The sequence below is a fragment of the Canis lupus genome, chromosome 2 (genome assembly GCF_003254725.2).
Source record: "Canis lupus dingo isolate Sandy chromosome 2, ASM325472v2, whole genome shotgun sequence".
In the NCBI taxonomy this organism is placed as follows: domain Eukaryota; kingdom Metazoa; phylum Chordata; class Mammalia; order Carnivora; family Canidae; genus Canis; species Canis lupus.
In genome coordinates this window covers 65,592,132-65,616,354 of record NC_064244.1, presented here as the reverse complement: position 1 = coordinate 65,616,354, position 24,223 = coordinate 65,592,132, and positions in this window count along the sequence as shown.

Sequence of the window (24,223 nt, the reverse complement as noted above, 5' to 3'; positions counted from 1 at the left end):
TGTCTTTTCTAGCAAAATAATACGATCCAGGATCACTGGATCTAGTTGTCATTTCTCTTTAGCCTTTTTTTTTTTTTTTCTTTTTTCAATCTGGAACAGCTTCCCAGTCTTTCCTTGACTTTCATGATCTCAACACTTTTAAAGATCCCAGGTGAGTTATTTTGTAGAGTGTCCTTCAATTTGCATTTGTCTGACATTTCTTCATGATTAGATCTAGATTATGCATCTTTGGCAAAATATCACAGAGATGATGTATCATTCCTCTCTGCATCCTCTCAGAGGGCACATGTGTTGATTTGTCCCATTACTGCTAATGTTAACTCTGATTACTTGATTAAGATGATGTCTGCCAGGTTTCTCCACTGTAAAGAAAGCTGTTCTTTTATCTTTTGTAATTTATAAACATTTCATTGGGAGACACATTGATACCAAGTAAATATCCTGTTCCTTGTTAAATGTTAAGGACTAGTGTTAGCATCCATTGATGTTTCTTGAATGAATTAATCATTACTCTGCTACCTATCAAACAGTGAATTTCTCATCCTATTATTTTTCTATCAACCCTTCTGCTGAAAGAAAAAGCTTTCTTCTCCCCATGTATTTATTTATGTCTGTAGGTACTCAAAATTCCTGTTTTACTCTATTGGCTCTAATCTCTTACTATCATTATTTATTTTGATATTCAAATTGTCCCAGGTTTATTCAGTAAGAGCCTCTCCAGTCTGTCCTTTCTCCTTTAACATACATGTCCAATCATTCTCTGAGCACTTCCTTGCTTCCTGCCACAAGATTCTTCAGGATCTTCAGGCATAGGCCTGGAATCAGCCATTTCTCTAGGGAATTCTGGTTACTTGTGGAGAGTATTAAGAAACCAAGGTCTGGTGTTATTTGTGCTCATTGCTATTGGGATATCATTGTTTCCAAGCCCTCTCAGTTTATTTATTTGTTTGTTTGTTTATTTTTAACTCTGCTATCTCTCTCACTACTATCATAAGTTCATACTAAATTCAACCCAACACCTCGGGTTTCATTCCACTCTCTCCCCATTTATACTCATAACTTCCTTCTCCAACAGTGAGAAAACTGGCTTCCATTAGCATCAATCTATTTAGTTTTGGAGCAACTTCCCTTTATATAGCCAGTCTCCAATCATCGTGACTGCCCCATGCACAGATGCCCCTTCACCCTACTTGGGTTTTGTTGTGTTACACGGACTTATACCTCTTCTATCTCCATTGCATGTGTGCTTTTCACCCTGCTCAGACTCCAACATCCCACACTGGCTGCCGCTGCCATCACCTCTCAACACACAGTTTCCTTCCTCATCTTTCCTGGACCTGACACTCTACCCCATGGTTGCCCTCTTTACCTGGCTAGAATTCTAAAACTCCCCACTGGGTTACACAGTTAACTTCTTCATCCCACTTGCCACCCAACACCCAATGGTCCCTGCCATTACTGACTTCTTTCCCATGTATGTATACATTCTTCATTCTTTCCAGGCTTCAACACATTGCATTGGGTCGTCACCACCACTGCCCCCACCTCCACACACAGGCTCTGGCATTCCACCCCATGTTGCAAGGATGTTATCCTCTTGTGATACTTGTGACACCTCACAATTGGGCTCCTCCACAACACACACAGACCAACTGAGCTTGGAATCACCTTATGGCTTTTGGACTGAATTTCTCAGGAAAGGAAGGAAGGAAGAAAAGAAGCTAGAGTTATTTTCTTTTTATAGCTAATATTGGTTTTTCATTTACAGAATATATATAATAAGGTGCCTTTTTAAAAAGACTTTCTTAAGAGCAGATTTAGGCTAACAGCAAAATTAAGTGGAAGGAACACAGATTTCTCTCTCTTTCTCTCTCTGTCTCTCTCTCTCACACACACACACACACACACACACACACACACACACACACAACCTGCCGCCACATACACACAACCTCCCCTAATACCAAAATCCTTCAATGTAGTAGTATTTCTGTTAAAATCAATGAACCTACATTGACACATTATCACTGCAAGTTTAGCATTTATGCTGGGGTTTATTCTTGATGTTGTACATTCTATGGGTTTTGACGAATGTAAAATGACATGTATTCACTATTACAGTATTATCCAGAATAATATGCTGCCCCCAAAATTCTTTGTGTTTCACTTGTTCATCCCTCTCTCCCCCTTTACCCCTGGAAACCACAGATCTTTTTACTGTCTCTATAGTTTTGCCTTTTTCAGAATACCATATAGATGGAATCATACAGTATGTAGCCTTTCAGATTGGCTTCTTTCACTTAGTAATATGAATTGAAGTTTCCTTGATATCTTTTCGAGAGTTCATAAGATCATTTCTTTTTAGCACTGAATAATATTCAATTGTTTGAATGTACCACAGTTTATTTACTCATTCACCTACTAAGGGACATCTGGGTTGCTTCCAAATTTAGGCAATCATGAGTAAAGCTGCTATAAACATTCATGTGCAGGCTGAATTTTCAAGTCATTCAGGTAAATACCAAAAAGCTTGATTGCTGGATCCTATGAAAAGAGTATGTATGGTGATATAAAAGACTTTCAAAATGTCTTCCAAAGTGACCATACCATTCTGTATTTCCACTAGCAATGAATAAAAGTTCTTGTTGCTCCACATCCTCACCAGTTGTCAGTGTTCTAGATTTGGCTATTCTAATAGATGTATAGTGGAATTTCATTGTTTTAATTAGCATTTCCCTAATGACATATGATTTAGGGGATTTTTTCATATGCTTATCTACCGTCTGTGTATTTTCTTTGGTGAGGTGTTTCTTTGGGTCTCTTGCCCATTTTTTAATTGGCATGTTCATTTTCTTATCAGTAAGTTTTGAAGAATTCTTTATATTTTGGTTAACAGTTCTTTACCAAATGAGTCTTTTACAAATATTTTCTCGTAATCTGTGGCTTGTCTTCTCATTCTCCTGGCATTGTCTTTTGCAGAGCAAAAGTTTTTAATTGTAATGAAATCCAGCTTATTCTTTCTTTCTTTCGTAGATTGTACTTTGGTGTTGTATCTAATTGCCAAACCCAAGGTCCTCTAGATTAAGAAAAAAATTATGTTATCCTCTAGGAGTTTTATAGTTTTGAATTTTACATTTAGATCTATGATTCATTTTGAGTTAATTTTTGTGAGGGATGTAAGGTCTGTGTTTAGATTCACTTATTTGCATGTGGAGGTCTATTTGGCTCAGCACCATTTGTTGAAAAGACCCTTTTTTCTCCAATGCCTTTGTACCATTGTCAAAGATTAGTTAACTATATTTATATAGATCTATTTCTGGACTCTCCATTCTGTTCCATTGATCTATTTGTCTATTTTTTTTTCATTAATGTCACACTGTCTTGATTATGTAGACTTATAGTAAATCTAGAAGTCAGGTAGTGTCAGTTCTCTGACTTTGCTCTTTTCTTTCAATATTGGGTTAAAATATTGGGTTGGCTATTCTGTATTTTGTTTTGTTTTGGTTTGGTTTTCGTTTTGCCTTTCCATATAAACTTTAGAATCAGTTTGTTGATATCCAAAAACTTGATGGAGTTTTGATTAGAATTGTTTTGACTTTATAGATCAAGTTGGGAAGAATTACACCTTGACAATATCTGGTTTATCCATGAACCTGTAATATCCTTCCATTTATTTAGTTCTTTTATTTCTATCAGGGTTTGTAGTTTCCTTGTATGGATCTTGCTTATATTTTTTAGAATTATATTTAAATATGTTATTTGAGGGAGTATTAGAATAAATTGTGATGTGTTTTAACTTTATATTTGTCTTGTTCATTATTAGGACATAGGATAGTAATTGACTTTCAATATTTTTCAACATTTGAATATTTTTTCAATATTAACTTTGTATCTTGCAACCTTGTTAATCACTTATTAGTTTTGGAAGGATTTCTTTTTGTCAATTATTTTGGATTTTCTACATAGATAATCATATCATCTGTGGACAAAGAATTTCATTTCTTTCTTCCCAACTAGCATACATTTTATCTCTATCTCTGGTCTAATTGCATTAACTAGGGTTTCCAATATGATACTGAAAACAAGTGGTGAGATGGGATAATCTTACCTTGCTCTTGATTTTAGTGGAGAAGCTTCTATTTCTCACCATTAAATATAATGTTAGTTGCAGGTTTTTATAGATGTTCTTTATCAAGAGGTTGAGGAAGTTCCTTTCTATTGCTAATTTACCAAGAGGTTTTTTTTTTTTTTTTAAATCATAAATGGGTATTGGATTTTGTCAACTGCTTTCTACATCTGTTGATATAATGATATAATATAATGTGCTATTTCTTCTTTAGGCTGTTGATAGATGAATTACATTAATTGATTTCCAGTGTTGAACCAATTTTCATATCTAATATAAATCCCACTTGGTTGTGGTGTATAACTCTTTTTAAAATTGTTGTACCAACTTGCTAATATTTTGTCTAGGATTTTTCCATCTATTTTCATGAAAGATACTGGTCTCTAATTTTCTTTTCTTGTAAAGTCTTTGTCTGGTTTTGGTATTAGGCTGATATTGGCTTCATAGAATAAATTAGGAAATATTTCGCCTGCCTATCTTCTGGAAGAGATTATAGAGAACTGGTATAATTTTTTCATTTTATGTTTGGCAGAATTCACAAATGAACTCATCTGAGCCTGGTGCATTCTGTGTTAGACTGTTAATAATTATTGATTTGACTTCCTTAATAGATGTAGGCTTATTCAGATTGTCTATTTCCATATGAGTTTTGGAATAGTGTATCTTTCAAGGAATTGGTCCATTTCATCTACCTTATTAAATCTGTGGGTATAGAATTGTTTCTTCATTACCTTTTTAATGTCCAGGGGATCTGTAGTGATATCTCCTCTTTCATTTCTAGTATACGTAACTTGTATCTTTTTCTTATTTTTAGTTAACCAAAACAAAATCTTATGGATTTTATTAATATTTTCAAAAAATCAATTTTAGTTTTGTTGATGCTATTGATCTCTTATTTTTAATTTCATTGATTTCTGCTCTAATTTTCATTTTTTAAAATTTTTCTTACTTTGGACTTAATTTGCTCTTTTTTCGCTAATTTCCAAAGGAGGAAACTTAGATTATTGATTTTGATCTTTCCTTTTTTATATATTTTCTTCTTTGACATATTTGTTATTTAGAACTGTATTGCTTAACCTGCAAGTACATTTTCTTTTTCCGGATATCTTTTCGTTATCAATTTCTAGTTTAATTCTGCTGAGGTTTGAGAACAGACATGGTATGATTTATATTCTTTTAAATTTGCTTTTCTTTATGAACAGAATGTGGTCCAGTTTGGTAAATGTTCCATTTGAACTTGAGAAGAATATGTATTCTGCTCTTGCTGAAAGAATTAGTCTACAGATGTCAATTATATCTGGTTGGTTGGTGGTGGTGGTGCGTTTTATGTCTTTACTGATTTTATTCTTTCTGGATCTATCCATTTCTGAAAGAGGGGTATTAAAATCTTCACCTCTAATAATGGATTAATCTATTTCTTTTTGCAGTTCTATCAGTTTTTGCCTCATGCGTTTTGATGTTCTGTTGTTAGAGGCATACACATTAAGAATTGTCATGTCTTCTTGTAGAATTGACTCCTTTATCATTGTGCAATAACCCTCCTTATGCCTGAAAACTTTCTTTATTGTGAGGTCTGATCTGTCTGAAATCAATATAGATATTCTAGCCTTCTTTTGATTAATATGAGAATGGCATAATCTTTCTCCAATTACTATTAATTTATATGTGTCTTTATATTTAAAGTGGTTTTCTTATAGACAACATATAATTGGGTCTTATTTTTCAGTTCACTCTGACAATCTCTGTCTTTCGATCGATGTATTTAAACCAATGACATTTAATGTGGTAATTGATATAGTTGGATTAATAGCTATCATATTTGTTACTTTTCTTTTTTGTTGCCCTTATTCTCAATCCCCATTTCTGTCTTCCACTGTTTCTGCCTGTTATGGTTTTATTGAGAATTTTATGATTCATTTTTCTCTTCTTTCTTACCATATTAGTTATACACCTCTATTCTTTTTTTACTTTTTTAGTGGCTTCCTTAGAATATGCAATGTGTATTTGCAACTAATCCAAGCCCACTTTCAAATAAGACTATGCCACATTATGGTAATGCTTATGGTAGCATAAGCATTTATAATAACAAAATAATACTAATTCCTTCCTTCCATCTCTAGTGTCATTGCTGTCATTCATTTCACTTAAGCATATATATTCTTATATACACACACACAAGTATATTATTACTGTTATTTTGAACAAACTGTTATTTTGCTATCTTTTAAATCAATTAAGAATAAGGAAAAAGTTTTACTTTACTTTCACTTATTCCTTCTCCAATGCTCCTCCTTTCTTTATGTTTAACTGAATCTTTAACTTAGATAGTTTTTCTTCTTTCTACAGGGCTTTTTATAACATTTCTTGTAATCAGATCTACTAAAAATTCTTTCAATTTTTGTGTCTGATAAGGGAATATTTCACATAGTACAAAATTTTAGACTGGTGGTTGTTTTCTCTCACATGGTAAATATTTTTCTCTCAACACCCTAAATATTTCACTTCACTTTGTTCTTGCTTTAATGGTTTCAGGAGAGAAGTCAATCATAAATGTCATTTTGCTCCACTCTAGGTAAGTTTTTAAAAATTTTTCTCTAGCTTCTTTCAAGATTTTTTCCCTTTATCTTTGATTTTCTTTTTGAGTTTGAATATGATATTCCTAGGCATAGTGGGTTTTTGCTGTTTGGGTTTTTTATTTGTCATTTATCTTACTTGATGTTTTCTGAGGTTTTATGTATGACATTAATTTTGGGGACATTCTTAATCATTTCAAAAGTTTCTTCTGTTTTTTTTTTTTTATTGTTCTATCTGGTCTTCCCATTATTCATATGTTAACAGCTTTTGGAATTGTTCCACAAAAAAATGTTTTCTTCAGTTTTTTTTCTTTTTCTCTTAGCTTTTAGTTTTGGAAGTTTCCATTGACATATCCTCAAACTCAGAGATTTTATTTCTCCACTATTATCTGTCTACTAATAAGCCCATCAAAGCATTTTTCATTTCTTTTCAATATTTTTGATCTCTAGCATTTCTTTTTTTATTCTTTCTTAGAATTTCCATCTCTCTACTTATATTGCCCATCAATTCTTACATTTTGTCTATGTTTTCCAGGAAAGCCCTTAGCATATTAGTCATATTTTATTTTAAATTTCTAGTCTGTTTCCAACATCCTTGCCACACCTGAGTCTGGTTTTGATAGTTGCTCTGTCCCTTCAAACTGTGTTTTTAACCTTTTAGGATGTCTTGTAATTTTTTTTCTCAATAGCCAGACATGCTGTGCTGGATAAAAGAAGCAATTGTAAATAGGCCTCTAGTATTGTAGGGGGAGAGGAAGTAACTGTATTATACTCTTCTTGTCTGGTTTCAGTCTTTTAATGAGCTTGTGCCCTGATCTTAAAACTTTACAAACGTTTCTCAGTCCCCTTCTTCCTTCTTAGGTGGGACAAGATAGCTAGAGTGGCCTGGATTTGAGTACTTCCTTTCTCCTAGTTGATTAAGCTCTGATAAAACCCTAACAGTTTGGGCTTTGAAAAAATGGGATTTTTTGGAGGGGAGATCTTGTTAAAAAGAGTTTTTAAAAAGAGTGCTCTGATATATTTCAGAATGGTTCTTTTTTCTCCTCCCCCTGCTGGAAGCATGAAGACTTTTTTCTTTGATATTTACTGTGAGAACTTGGTTGAACTCCTAGAGGTAAAACTCACAGAAGTGTGGAGGCCTCCATGACTGGGTCTTCCAAAAGTTTTTAAGACCTGTCCACGCTGAGCCACCAGCAATATGTCAATTACAGTTACAGTTCCTAACTGGGTACTGGTTCCCAAGAAGGTTTCTGCTCTAGTAAGCTATGATTTTCTATATTCGCTGACTCTCTACCTTTAGGGACTTCAGTTTGCATATGACCTCACTTCTCTGACAGATCTAAGAAGAGTTATTGCTTTTTCAGTTTGTTTAGCTTTTTACTTGTTATTGGAGCATAGTAGCAACATTTGAGCTCTCTACTTGCTAGATATGGAACTGAATGTCTAAAAGGTCATTTAAAAGTATAATTATTTAGACTTTAAAAATGAGTCCAAATAAAATGACAACATTTTAAATTATAGCGCAATTTATATTCTAATAGCTTAAATTTGGGAAACACTTCTATAGTTTAATGTGGGTTGGGGCACAAACAATCTCCTTGTTTATTTTAGCTCTCTGGACTAATAACCATTCTAGGATGCACATGCAGTTCCCTAACTACAAAAAATCCACACACATGCTCCAGTGGCCATCTGTCCCTGAAACAAAAGGTGTGCACAGCAGACAGCCCCACCTTGTCAGCTGTGATTTATGAGTTCCTGTGTTTGGAGGAGCTGCTTGGCCAAGCTATGCTGACTCAGCACCCCAAGGACAGCCTGTTCTGGCATTCTAGCCTCTTCTGAGGAGCACGTGACAGGTATTATTGTCCAGACCTGGAACCCCAAGAGTGCTCTGCTTTTCACTCTTTACCCACTTTAGTCCCCTTGTTTCCTCCTTTTTTCTGCTCTCCCTGGGGGAGACACCATCCCTTCCCAGCCCATCTCACTTAGCCTCCCTATCTCCTCTCAGCTAGGCCAGTTTGGTCAATCTTGTGTCTCTCTCTGTACAAATGTGAGGCTTATCTCAACACCATATTCAAAATCCATTTCCTTTTTGGAGCCTCTGCCCACCATTGCTCCCTTCACCTTAAAGGAGTCTGTTCTAGAAGGGTAGAAAAAAGAAGGTCATAAGTCAAAATGCATAAGTTTAAGTCCCCATTTTCTACTAAAGTGTGGGGAGGGGAAGGAGGGAGCAAGAGAGAGAGTTATTGAGCAAGCCAACAGTGACCCTCTGGAATTGTAGGCTGTTCTGAATCAAATACTCCTTAACCTGTGCATTTGGGAAATATCCCACTGTGTACTTTTGATGAAGGGCCATTCCTCTGCCCAGCTTCTGCCATGGAAGCAGAGGTGCCTAGTTTTTTTCTCTACCTTCCCTCTATCTCCCATCCCAGCCAGGGGATAGGCAGCTGATATAAGCTTAGTCAGTCAGCTGCTCTCTTCTCTGACCTTGCCAATTGGTAAAAACCAATTGGAGGAACCATCTGGAGGTGTTATCTTTGCCCATGCTGTTACAGAGTATGGGCCAGACAGGTCCTACTGCATGATCCTGGTTCCCAGTCACCTTTCAGCCAGGTCCTGTGACCTCCCAGTGATTCTTTGAATCTCCAATATTCTTTCATTAAATTACCTTTTTGTCCAAGAAAGTCAATCTATTTGTTTTTTGTTTTGGTGGGTTTTTTTTTTTTTTTTTCAACTAACCATCTTACTGGCACAGCTTCTGGCTGTAAAACAAGAAAAATACTATCTACAAAACAGAGATTTTGTGGTGATTAAATGAGAAAGTATGCTAACACTCCTAGCTTGGTGCCTGGAATATAAAAGCTAAGTTTACAAAAAGCTTAATATTGTCAAGCCCTGAGAGAAGCAAGATACAACCTTAGCTCATAGCATTCTCACAACAACTCCATGAAGGCATTATCATTTTGCCAAAGCAGAAACTGAGGCATGGGGAAATTAGGTAACTTTTTAAGGTCACCCTGTTATAAGATGCAGAACTGGGTTTTGTTTCCAGGTCTATCCAGTATTAGAAATCTTTATCCACTCTCCCCCTTTCTCATTTCTATGTTCTCCTATCCAACTCAGCTTTAAGGCCTATTAGTATGTGCTTGGAAGTAAAATAAAAGGTAGTTTATGGGGACCGTGAATCCAGGACAGAGCCCTCAGAATAAGATTCCACAGGCACCATCTCTACTAACTCAGAGTAACACCTCTGATAGGCTGAGTAAGTGCTTTCCTCAATCTCCTACCTTGAAATATCTCCCGAGGCAAAATTCAGCCAACATTGTTTTGAGTTCACAGGCTATGAGTTTCTTGAAAATGTAACTCAGGTGAAAGAGCACAGGTCACAATGATTCACACAATGTGGATCAACTGGAGCAAGTATCCTGTAATAATTTTGAAGGTTGATGGGACATTTCCATGAAGGAGCAGGGGAAGAGGAAGAAGTGGATGGGGAAGGGAATAAAGAAGAGAATGGGCTCTGTGAGTCTGCAGCCTCTTCAGACCCCAATAACCACAAAACCCCAATAACCTTTGAGACATCCAAGCTCAGTTCTGCAATATCCCTAGGGTCTGTGGAAGCCCCCTCCAGAAGCATCAGGGCCCTGGAAATTCTAATACTTTTATGGCATCTGCTTTCATACCAGTCAGAACTTCTTCAGCTACAACAACCAACTTAAAACTACCTTTTAAAAGATGAATTCACTAGCCTGGCAACTAAGCAGAGCAGATCAACTCCATCAGGCACTCCTAGATGTAGATGCCCAAGTTGTCTATTTTTTGTTTGTCTCTTTTTTTCTTTGTTCATTTGTTTTGTTTCTTAAATTAAGTAAATTAGGTAACTTTTTAAGGTCAAAAAGTGAAGTTGAAGTTGGGTGAAGTTGTATGGTATTTGTCTTTCTCTAACAAATTGCTCTAGTCTTCATTTCACTTAGCATTATATTCTCTAGCTCCATCCATGCCGTGCAACACAGTGGTCCAATTTTACTCTTGAAGCCTCTCCCTGTGTTCTGAGGGCAGGGCTGTCCTTTATTTCTTTATATCTCTTCTCTTCTCTCCCAGTGATTTACATATAGTAGATGTTCAGAAAAAGCTTGTTGAATTTGATAGGAGAATATTGAGAGAAGAAAGTAAAAGTAGTAATTCCTACCAAACAACTTCCAGCCTCTTCTAGTCAGAGCAAGGTAGACACTCCTCTCTCAGTCCCAGGACAAGACTGTCATCATGGCCACTTTCCCTGCCTGATCCATGTTGTCACATACTATGGAAGAGAGAAGAGCAGGAGACAGAGGAGAGCAGGTGCTGGTCTGTCTGGAGGAACTGAAAGCAGAGGTGATGTGGCATTCAGGGAAGCGGTCAAGTCCAAGGCACTGCCACTCCTTCCCCCCCATGAGGCCCTGGGCTATAGAGCTGGCTGCAAATGTTAATTGGGCACAACTCAACTTTATATGACTGCAATAGCGCTGCTGTAATAATCCATAAAGCGCAGAATGTGCATCAGATGCAAGTTTATTGTGTAAAAGCTGTATCTTAATCATATTAATTGAAGTTTCAGAGCAGATGGGTTTCCTTTTCAAGCCACATTTTATTACATTTCATTAGCATCATGTTAACAGCAGCACAATAGCAGAAACTCCAGACATTAAAACAATTTTCTGATGGCTCAACTACATTTTCTGTGCTGTTAATTCAAATGCTAGCCTGGTTAGTCAGGGCTTCTCTGCTGGTTGAAATATGCCTTCTTTCTGTATGTCTACAGAAATTTCTGAAGCAGAGGACAAACACAAGTTATAATATTTGGAATGATTTTTCCCAAGTTGATAGCTTTTCTGGCCTCCAAAGCCTCTTGCTCTAGAGATATGGCTGATACTAGACCTCAAATTGTTCCTTCCTTCCTTCCTTCCTCCTCCTTCTTCTTCTTCTTCTTCCTTCCTTCCTTCCTTCCTTCCTTCCTTCCTTCCTTCCTTCCTTCCTTCCTTCCTCCTTCCTTCCTTCCTTCCTTCCTTCCTTCCTTCCTCCTCCTTCTTCTTTTCCTTCCTTCCTTCCTTCTTTCCTTCCTTCCTTCCTTCCTTCCTTCCTTCCTTCCTTCCTTCCTTCCTTCCTTCCTCCTCCTTCTTCTTTTCCTTCCTTCCTTCCTTCTTTCCTTCCTTCCTTCCTTCCTTCCTTCCTTCCTTCCTTCCTTCCTTCCTTCCTCCTTCTTTCTTCCTTCCTTCCTTCCTTCCTTCCTTCCTTCCTTCCTTCCTTCCTTCCTTCTTTCCTTTCCTGCCTATTCCAAATGTATTGAAGCAATTTATAAGACATATACAACAGGGTAAAAATAAATAAGATCAGAATAAAGGGATGTTTGATTTCCAACCCTGACTCCATCACTTCCTCATTGAACGTCCTTAGGCAAGTGATTTTGCCTTTCTGAACCACAGTCTCCTCCTCTGTAAAATGATATCAGAGTCTACTCCTTGTATGGCTGGTGAGAAGGTGAAATATAAGGTACTGGGTGAGCTATGCAGCTGTGCAGCTGGTATGAGAGAAGCAGAGAGGGAGCCAGAGGTCAGCTCAGGCAAGCCTGTGAGGCTCAAAGTAGGACCAGCTCAGTCCTCAGAGAGGAAAAAGACTAATGGAGGGTTGTGAATAAAATACAGAGGGGGCTCTGGTCTGACTTACATTGTGGAAAATGGGTGTGGTTGTTGCATGGGGAGCAGAGTGTAGGGGAAAAGTTGGAAGCAGGGACCAGTGAGGACGCTGTTGTGAAGGATGGCAGTGGCTCAGACTATCAAGAAGGTTATGATGGAAACCATTTGGAAAGAGAAGTCAAAAGGGTTTGCTGAGATGCTGAATGGAATGTGACAGACAGAAAGGAGCCAAGGTGGGTTAGGAAAGGGAAGGGCATGTAAGTGCTCACCTTGCCAGGCCCTGCATGGCCCTGTGGGTTCAGACCTTCTGCCCCACCAACGCTTTGTTACCAGGAAGGATCCAACCTCAGCTCCTAATGAGCGGGGCTGGAATCACACCAACCACGTAAGAGGACACAGTACTGCTGGGGCTCTCAGATGGACTAAAGGGATCAAACTGACCAGTTCCTTCATTGTGTATATTGCTTTCCAGATTCTACAAAGTGCTTTCTCATAGTTTACCACAGTTTTCCTTTTAGGCCAATCCCGTGCTTTGGAGCATTAAATTACTCCATCTCAAGGATAAGTAAACTGAAACCTGGAAAAGGTAAGTGACATACCCCGGGGCATATGCTTAGCTATTGTTATGTGAAAACAAATGAAACAAGACCATGAAAACTTCCTAATGAAGAAGGGTGTTGGATAAGTCCAAGATATTCTGATTTTATGAAATATATTCATGTAAAACTTAGAGTATTTAAGTCTAAAATGTTTAGAGTTTAAACTACTATCAATATTCTTCTTCTCTCCCCATTTGTCTAATGATTTGGGGATACACTTCTCTAGATAAGAAACTGAATGGAGCTATTGTTTGATTTACTTTTGTAAAACCTTATGATGTAGATTTTCTCAGTTAATGCTAGGAAGGACCCCAAGAATAAGCATTCTTACCCCTTTTTACTGCTATGAGGGCATGTATGGCCCTCAAATAGCTTATATTCTGTGTAATGCCTGGGTCTCACACTCAGTGGAATGCCCCTCGTGTAAAGCTGAGCCAGGAAGCAGTTTGCACATCATGTACCTTCCGTTCAGAAGGGATATCACATCAGGGCTATTCCTCCAGGAGCCTTCTAACGTCAGCCCTAAATATGGATGTCAAAACACATCACACTCTGGGGAGGCTGAGGCCATCTCAAGATTCCATGTTTAAATGACTAAAACAGAAAAATATAGCTCTAGTATTTATGACGAAAAGCCAAGAGGCTTCGTCTTGGCAGATATGTGTATCAAGCAACCCACGAGGGGCAGGAAAGGGTGGCCAGCACACCTCAGGGCCCCAGAGAACCTGCAGGTAGCAATAGGACTGGCCTGTGGCTGGAAATCTGTCCTGATTGTCAAGTCCCTGTCTTGTCGTTTGTCAAGCAAGCAGACAATGTCACAATAGATTATGCCGTTGTCAAAGAGAACATCCTGGCTGAAAACACATCTGAGATCGAAAAATATTCCTCCTCAAAAAAATCGAGCAGTTTAAGGAACAAATGTTCTGGAGAGGATTGGTAGACAGGTGTGGATGCAAATTTTCCTATGTTAATGACACAGGGCAGGCATCCTTCAAAGCTGCGCATGTTGGTCACAAGATAGGGCTTCTCCAAAGACACCCTGTGACCCTTCACTAGCAAAACAGTCTAGAAACACCAGTGAACAAGAAGGTAGGCCAAGGAAAAAAAATGTTTAAATCAGAAATCGCAAACAAATTTCCCCTGGGTCAAATGTGACCCACAAATGTGTGGACTTTTTTTCTGATTTAGTATATTTTTTAAATATATGTGAGCTAATAAGAAATTGAAAATAAAAATCCAGATTTTTGGCTGTTCTGGAAAGATTGGAAGATCTGGCAATTTGGGTCCCATTTTCCAGCATAAGGAGTTGGTTGCATTGAACAGCAGCTGTCTCCTTTTAGATGGAGGAGGGACTCTCCGTTGTTCACTCATTTATCTATATCACTTGCCTAGCCCTGTTGGTATTAACATTTGCAGACCTGACTTAAATGTGGGGTCCCATCCCAAATTCTTTAAAGCTCTCCCTCAATGACCCCTTCCTGTTGCATTTTCTTTTCTTTTCTTTTCTTTTCTTTTTTTAATTTATTCATGAGAGACACACACACAGAGACAGAGACAGACAGAGGAGAAGCAGGCTCCTTGCAGGAAGCCCGACCTGGGACTCCAGGATCATACCCTGGGCCAAAGGCAGGTGCCAAACTGCTGAGCCACCCAGGGATCCCCCTCTGTTGCATTTTCTTATGCCGTACCCCAAGGCAAACCCCTGAGGGGTAACTTTGCATCTGAACAGAAAAAGAATCCCACCTCCCCTGGGGCTTTATAAAGAAGAATAAAACATTTTTAAAGGTCCCCATAGTACATCAGAAGCTTCCTAACTCTTTCCCTTCCTACCTGGTCCCAAGTGAGAAGAGACATCATCTCAAAATTTAAAGAGAAACCATTTTATATTTATTTTGAAGTTGCAGATGTGGGAGAAGCATCCCGCCCCCCTTCCCCTAGTTCTTTCTGCCTATTTTGTTCTAATAGCAAGAAAGGGTAGAATTTTAATAATATCTCCCTGGAATGACTTTCTTCATGCATGAATTATTTCTCATTTACAAAGGTTTGGAAAATGCTTTTTTTCCTTCCTTTTTTTTTTTTTTTTTGCTGTGGAAAATGATGACTGTTTTCATTGCTAGACACATTACTGTCAGAACTCATGAAGCTGATGGTCAGGCCTGTTTTCCCACGGAGTCCCTCTCCAGCAGACAGCTCAGCTTGTCTTGTCCCTAAAATAGTGGCTCTTGTCAAGGCATGTATAGGAATGTCACAGTCACGGTGGCTAATGGCAGGTGACTGCTGTGGTTACACCACTGGTATAGAATAAAGGCAGATGAAAGGCTGTTAAGGGCTTGCTCGTTCTCCTTTGATCCTTACAAAAACCTTTTGGAAGTAGGCATAAAAGTAATCATTTTTATAGACAAAGAAACAGGAACTCAGAGAAGTTAAGCCACTTTTCCAAGGTCACCCAGCTACTAAATGGCAGAACTGGTATTTAAATCCAGCCCTGCCAACTTCCAGCACTTTAACCACTATATGGGTTGCCATTCCTGTATTCTTTTGGAAGAATTTCATCCAGGAGCCTGGTTCACTTTTAGTAATGAGAGATGATTCCTGAGGTTTATACACAAGGTGGTGCCACGATGAGCCAGCTAGGATGGTCTTTCAGAAGCCATGCATACCCTTGAAAGCACCAGTGGGTTTGAGCTCCTGCGGCATGCACAGAGTGCCCAGCACTTCCTAAACTTCACTCCCATTCAGCCTTATAGCACCCCTTTGAGGTGGACATTGTTTATCCTTGCTTTACAAATACAAAAATCTATAATCATTCTGCATTAGATCTCTAGAACATGTACATCTTCTGTTCACAAGTTTGCACCCTTAAACAACAACCTCCCCCAATCCTCAATACCCACCCCTGGTAACCATCATTTTTCTCTCTGATTCTATGAGTTTGGCTTTTCATTGTTGTTAAGATGTATTTATTTCTTTCAGAAAATAAGAGAGAGAACAAGCAGGCCGGGCAGAAGAAAAGAGCGAGAGAGAAGCTCAAGCAGACTCTGTGCTGAGTGCAGAGCCTGATGTGGGCTTGATCTCCTGACCATGAGATATGATCTCCAGCAAAACCAAGGATACAGGACAGCATCCTTTAAAGGGTTAATGAACTGCAGTATTCAGGTGCTGGTGATATAAATACTTGTCTCCCTCTATCTGACTTATCTCTGAATAAGGCCCTCAAGTTCCACCCATGTTTTTGAAAATGGCAAGATTATTCAGAGCTGAATAATATTCCATTGTATATGTACACTGCATATTCTTTATCCATTTATCTGTTGTACTTCAAAGTTGCTAAGAGCCTAGAATTTTTTTTATCTTGTTAAAAGAAATTATAATCATGTGATATGATAGAGGCAGTAGCACATTGTACACCTTAGACTTACAGAATGTTATATGTCACTTATAAATCAATTGAAAGGAATTTTTAAATGCAAAAGCTGAGGCTTGCAAAGTCTGTGTGACTAGCCAAAGATTGAATTAACTAGAAAGCCTAGAGTTTGAATTCAGGCCTGACTGGCTCCAAGAACCACCATCCTCTGCTATCCTTTTTCCTGGGACCTTCTGAGGGCACCAGTCCCAGACTGCAGTTCTCTTATCATTGTGGGTATGTGAAATCACTTTAAGAATTTTATAGACAAACCCTTTTTATTTTAGTGGTATGCACTTATTATAATGTATGTGAGAAAAAATATTTTTAAAACACACCAAACCCACTTTTACGACTATTATTGCTTAGGCCAAGCCAAAATTTACTTAAGTAAATAAAATAAATGAGTTGATTTTTTTAAATGATGTAGATAACAGGAAAAAAAAGTGGTACTAGGGATGATAAGAATTGTTGAGGTGGTTTGTAGTGGCTGAAGCATGGGAAACAGAATAATCATTGGATGACATTAAAAAATGGAATTTTGTATGTTAGGTCTCCACATAGTGAGGCTATGTTTCCTAGTTTGCCATATAATTACCCTTTCTCTGATAACAGTCTCCTCCTCACCCATCCACCCCCAGCTTCTTTTTTCAGAGACAGAAGTCATGTTCATGTAGCATAGCCACTCTCTTCAGCCTATAGTCGGTAATTGATCCATGATGGCCATACCAGCTGGCCAGTCAGGTCCTCCCCAATAAACATAGATTGAAACTGAGACATGGCAAGTTCAGTTGATTGCTCCATTGAAAGTAAGCCAGGTGAATTCAGGAGCTGTTGGTAACTGTTGTTCTGCCTTGTGGACAGGAAAAGGGAGTTAGCTATTCTGTTGGGTGAAAAAGAATGAAATAGACATGCCAAAAAAGTAGAAATGGGGCCCCTGAGCTCCCTACATGCTCCAGTCACTGAGTCTATGCTGTCCCTGAAACCCAATGGGTTCTATTAAACACTTCTATATTCTTATTATTTCTCCTTTTGGCCAATGCCGGCTCTGGGGAGGATCAGTAATTATAACCAGAAGAGTCATAACCTATACAAAGGTACTCCAAGATTGGTGTGACTGCTAAGCACTTATCTTTGCCAGCTGCCTACACCATCTTCATGCTCTCCCCTGGGTGTTGCTTTAATACTCCACTGCCAAGAGAGGCAGCTGGGGCACACAGTCCACCTCCCAGCATGGGGCCTTCAAGATGAGACAGATCTGTTCCACTTCTCAAAATGGCAATTAAGCCAGTTGTCACAGCCCCATCTGGAGGTCCCACATCTCGATGTGCACCTGCCACTGCAGTTAGGAGATGTAGAGGTCTCTGCTTCTCTGGCTGGTGAAGAAAGGCAGCCTCTATAATGAGAGGAGACAAGTCATTAAACTGTTCACAACAGCTCTTCTTTGCATAGAACAGGGTTCTGCAACTGAACCCTGGATTGCTTAGGCTCTCCCTGGTCCTCTTCCTGGGGAAGACATTCTAGGATACACACCCACCCTGCCCCAAGGAACCTGGATCCCAATATTAAAGTATTTCTACTGCATAGACTTGCCTTTGCCTAAAAGATACTGTACATAACCCTCTGGGCCTTTTGCTGGTCAACTTCTGTGATCCAACCCCATCCCCAATTTCTTTCAACACAAAGCCTCTATTCTGATCCGGCTGATCTCCTTAGTGTGGTCTATAATTGACATACATGTGGAGTTTCTCTCTTACCTAGGCTTTTTTTCCAAAAACTGCCCTTTTTCTACCATAGGAGCAGATCCCTGAAACCCTAGATGTCTGCCTTCCCATTCCGCACCTGACTGGACCTGGAGAAGGTTTGGGGACTCTCATAGAGATTCTAGTTTGTTGTAGAGCTAGACTGGAAGGTCTCATGGACTTGGCGAGGGGACTTTGGGGTGCGATTTGGGGATGGCCAGGCTGGATCATGTGCAAGTGGAATGAATAAAGCTGATCCAAGGGAAGTTAGGTATGGAGAGATAAGATGTATTTTGTCTGTGATCTTTCCAGTATTCCAGGTCCTTATTGTTGTCCACCTTGACAACCAGCCATGTTCCTTCTACTTGTATATCAGGAGATAAGATTATAATAAGCTTAATTTTTGATTGAGTTATAATTTATATATAGTGAACTGCTGAAACTTTGAGGGGGTTGCTGTTTCTAGATACCAAATTATACCATTTTCCCCACATGACAGCTATTTTACTGTCTCCCATATGATTATGCTGCTCCTGCTTCAGTGATGTCCTCCTAACTGCTCTCTGCTTAACTGAGCATTTTCCATCCTCCTTGAACCCTACTTGTGCTGCCCCCAGTCCAGAAAATTCTCCTTGTGCTTTGATCCTGTATTAATTCAGGCTACTATAATAAAAACACCATAGACTACGTGGTTTAAACAACAGAAATTTATTCCTTGCAGTTCTGAAGACTAGGAAGTCCATGATCAGCCAATTGGTTCCTGGTGAGAACTCTCTTTCTGATTTGCAAGATGACTGCCTTCTTGTTGTGTCCTCAGAAAAGAGAGGTCATTTCTTTTGTTCCTCTTTTTATAAAGGCATTAATCTCCTTCATGAGGGCTCCACCCTTATGACTTAATTGTCCCCCTGTGGTCCCTCCTGCAAATGCCATTGTACTGGGGATTAGGTTTCAATATATAAATTAATGGGGATGCAAACATTCAGCCCATAGCAAAGCTTAAGGACTTGACTCTATAGTGAAGCAATTTAGTTAACAGTCTTGAAACGGTCTTCCTCTCTATGCCATGCCTGCACTGAGCTCTGGGAACACAAAGACATAGAGACACAGTTTTCCCTCTAGGTGCTTACAGCAGAGGAGACAGACATGTAAAAAACAATCAACCATAATGCCATGTGACACATGTTAAAACCACAGGAATCTTTCATTCTGTTAGGGGAGGTGTGGGGTCCTCTGTAGGGGGAAATGGGGGAAAATGGAAAACAAGGTGACATTGAACTTAAGAATAAATGAAATTTTGCCAGGTTTACAAGGGGGCAAAGGACCTTCCACACTCTTGATGTGTAGCTAAAGAAAAAATTATTCTGACACTTGTTAAAATGGTAAGGAAGACATTTGCAGGACTTATTGCAATAGTATTGCAATAGCGGTGAGAGATTAGGCTCAGCTCCAAATAGTGCAAGGACAAGTGGGAGTTTGTAGCCAAGGAGTAGGGTGAGGAGGTCATTGGATGGAAAATTAATAAGAGGAGACATCAAGGGATGAGGATTCTTACTAACCTGACCTCAGAGGATTCTGGCTAAAAGCAAGCATCAAAGGTGGAGGATGAAAGATTGATTGGATATCAGAGGTCAGGGATGACTGAGCAGGATTCTTTGTTTAGACAGGTCTAAGCAGGCCAAAGACAAAACAGCAGCCACAGTGGAGTTCTCATGGAAAAGAGGGCTCAGAGGAGCCTGTCTAAAATTTGGTCAAGGAGAGAGTCTTTGTCATACTCCAGATCCTATAGCATTCTTTAATTATTATGTGTAAGACAGACTTCTCTCCTTCATTGTCCGAGTCTTTTGGCCTGGGGTGAGGAACTGTCTGCTCTCCAATATGGGGACCAGCTCTCTTCTCTTCATTCCCCCCACTGACTTCACCCTCTTCCTTATCTCAACTATTTCAAGCTCCAGAGTCCTTTTAGAGATCCAGGAATCTGAGCATCTGGAAATCTCTCTCTCTCTCTCTCTCTCTCTCTCACACACACACACACACACACACACACACACACACACACTATGATAATGGAACCATTTTGGACATGTATTGAGATGTAAAGAAGGAAAAGGAAAAACCCTACTTACTGCAGTCATGGTATAAAGCAATAGGAATTGAAGCTAACAGGAATGGAGGCAGTCTCCTGGAATAGACAAAGGCTGGTAAACAAGGAAACCCACACATAGGAACAACCTAGCTTTAGGATCAAGGTGCAGAGTCAATGTTGGGCTCATAATTTTGCACAAAGGAGGAAGCAGGTCTGATTTATTTATATGAAGCACTATAGACTCTGCTCCATTCTTATCTCAGCCATCTCTATGGTCCCTCAGTGCTTTACACAGAATAGTATTGAAGCATTTGTCATATCAAATACAATTTAATTAAAAGCCACTGCTTAGTTACCCTACTCACAAATGATAGCATGATTTACTGTCAGGACCCAAAGTAAATTGAGTGATGGACCAAAAATATACTGCAAGGTGTTAAAAGGAATTTGGAACAGCCTGCCCTTCTTTTCAAATATCTTTTCTTCCATTCATTTTTCTTGACAAGAATTTTGAAATAATGAGTGCTAGTAGGTGATACATGAGTGCTCTTGATTTCTTAAAGCTATGAAAAATATAAGGAGGTTGGCTACAGAATCCCATCTTTATTATCATCTACCTCTGGTGGTTATGTTAACTGGTACAGCCTTCAGGGAGGAGATTTGACAGTATCTATCAAAATCATAAGAGCACCTTTCCTTCCAACCAGCAATCCTAATTCTAAGCATTCTGTTCTGGTTATCTGTTGCTGCATAACAAACCAACCCAAAACTTAGTAGCTTAAAATAACAATTTATTATTATTGCCCACACTTCTGCAGGTTGACCAGGTGAATGTCACTTAGGGTTCTTCATATGGTTGCGATCAGATAGAGACTGGGGCTGTGGTCACATCTGAAAGCTTCACTGGGCTAGATATGCAAGATGGTACACTCTGTGCCTGGTAGTTGTTGCTGGCTGGCAGCTGAGAGCTCCAATGGGACTGTTGACTGGACCTTGTCACATGGCCTTACCATGTGAATTCGCTTTTCATAGCATGGTGGCTTGATTCCAACAGAGAGTATCTCATGAATACGTGTTCCAAAGGGCAAAAAATGGAAGATTCCAGGCCACTTAAGGGCAGTACCCAGAATTGACATAGCATCACTTCTGCCATGTTTTATTGGTTATAGCAGGCACCTCCCACCAAAGGCCTATATGCCCCCATGTTCCCTTAATATGTTCTTTGAAATCATGTGCCAAATTCTTTCTCCTTTTTGTTTTATAAAATATTAGAACTCTTTTATATGCTAAGTTTTTCTGGTTAGGGTCCTTTGACTGTAAGCAACAGAAACTGGTTGCAAGGAGTAGAGAATTTATTGAATAAGGAGGGGTTAAGGAATCCAGTTTGGAATAGGAAAGAAGTTCTCAGCAGTCTCTCTTGAGTTCCTTTGCTGAAATGAATAAACTCTATGACCGAGTCTGTCCTTGCTCCTCAGCTTAGGAGTCAATATCCCAGGATAGAGACCCTGGTTGGCCAAGCTTAGGTCACGAGCCAAACCCCTGCAGGGAGTAGAGGAGAGGTCTGGCAGAAGCAGCTTCTGAGGACTCCTATGGCTTCTACAGTGGAGGGTAGCTACGTAGGTTTCCATCCCAATCTGGGAGAGGCAATATCCCAAAAGGGATCACAGGTGCTGGATTAACAGACAGTAATAGCTATCTCCTCCACTGGGTTTACTTCCTAATGCCTCCTTCTGATGTTACACGCTGTATACACAACCAGATAAGAATCTGGGGTGAAGTCCAAGGAGGTCCATTGGAGCCAAACATGGACAATTACTTAATCTTTTCTGGACTCAGTTTACTTATCTTTAGCATGGAGGTGAATAGCGCTTAATATTCAGAGTTCATGTGAGAATAGGAGAGATAACCTATATAAAGTACTCTTCATGGTCTCTGGTCCGCAGTAATATTAAACAATAAATGGCAGCCATTGTGCCATTCTTCATGATTGAGGAGCAACAAATCTTATCTCTCTCTCACCACCACCATTGGACCTCTGTTCTTCCTCCATGATGGGTGATGATGTATCTAAAGGGGAGAGGCATTCTTGGGCCTAATCAGTGAGTGAATTGGGTGTGAACGGTAGAGCTTTAGAGCACATTAGGAAGGGAGCATGGCTGATAGCCCCCTGCACACCGTAGTACAGTGGTAATTGTCAGCACCCAGAATTTTAGAAGGAGGGCTCAAGCCTAATATCCATGTGACAGCATGTTTGATCACAGATGCTCTCACGGCTGTTGCTCCTTCACAGGACACCAGGCACACTATGTGCTATTTTAAGCTGTGATTCCACATGCGCTTACATTTTTCCTCTTTTATTCCTAGGATTCTCTGTTCTTTAAACAGAACTTTGTTCTTTTTTTTTTTTTTTTAATGTTTCCTGTCCTTCTAAGAGTAATAGGATGGGTTCACGACTCCTGCCATCCTCAGAATTGCCTGGCTTTGAGATTGTATTCACAATCTTTTAATGGTGCTTTAATGTCAGGTGCAAAATGAAGCTTTTCCCAAGTCTTTATAACATGCTTGAAGGGACAAAGTGGTCTTGTCATAGGATGCTGTGATGCTCCCAGAGCTTTGCCACAATTCATCTTGTAACAGATGGACTCTTCATTAGGTGTGCACATTGTATCCACCTGGGAATTCACCACCTTTGGTTGAGAGATTTGATTTCAGCTACAGATAATTACTCCCTTTCTTGTCTTGACCTTTAGTTCAAAGATTATCAGCAAATTCAAATTCTTCTGTCTTTTTTCCTCTTCTGCTGGATTGGAATGCTAGAAATAGGTTATATGAAACCAGTTTTCTTTCAAACAGCTTGGCTTGGACTCAAATACCAAGACCAAGGTTATTAGTGTTTGGCAGGGATTGCAACATAGGGTTTCTGGCATTCACATCCATGAAAATCGCTGATGACAACAGATCCCATTTCTATTGCTCTTGGTATCACTCCACTGCAAAGTTCAGGTTAAGGCCTTGATGACCTCCACATTGTGAAACAATCCTTAAGATACTCCCTTCCTTATCTTGAATTTATTCCTATCACTGTGAATATATGCCTGTCTTTTTACAAGTTTCTCTTGACTCGTTAAATATTAAGAAAGCCCCCTCATTCTTTAATCTCTTCTTATAAGTTTTGTCTTTGCCCATGACTTTAATAATTATCTCCTATGGACTAATGACTCCCAAACTCAAGTTTAAAGAGCTTAAACCAATCCTGTGAATCTCAGACCCACATGCCTAACTGCCTTCCTGACACCTCCATGTGGATGTGCTAAGGGCTCCTCAGACTTGGCCTGTTAAAACCTGAACCAGTATTTCCCCCTTAGAAACTTGTCTTCTTCCAAGATTCCCATCATCATTAATAGTGGCTCCATCCACCAATCTTCAAACAAAAAAACAAAGTGTCTTCCTTTTCCCCATTCTTTCCTATCTACTCTATCATTAATCACCACAATTCTATCATTTGAATATATCACATTGGTGCTCTTGTTTGCACCTCACCACCATCATCCTGTTCTGCATCATCTTTCTAGTCTACTGGTCTACACTGTGCATGGCCCCAATGTGACTTTCATATTGTAAGCTTTCCAAAACATAAATCATGTTACCTTCTGCTTAAAAAGTTTCAGAGATTCACAATTGATTTTAAGACAAGAACTTAAACCCTAAATATGTCCATAAGGTCATTCCGGTCCAACTCTTCTCCACCCACACCTCCTGCATTGTCTTCCCTTTGCCTGTGTATGTGGCTATCATGTCAGGCTTTTGTATATGCTGTTTGCCCTGCATTCTGCACCCCTTCCCTAATTTTAGATAACTTTTACTCTTGTTCAGATCTCTGCTGGATTATCACTCCCTCAAGAAATGCTTTTCCTTACCTCCCAGACAGGTTAAGTCTCAGAGCAGCTCATGCCTCTTGGTCACAGTACTTACCAAATGGATTTGTAGGATTCTTTGATTACTTTGTTCTATTCCTTGAAGGCAAGGAC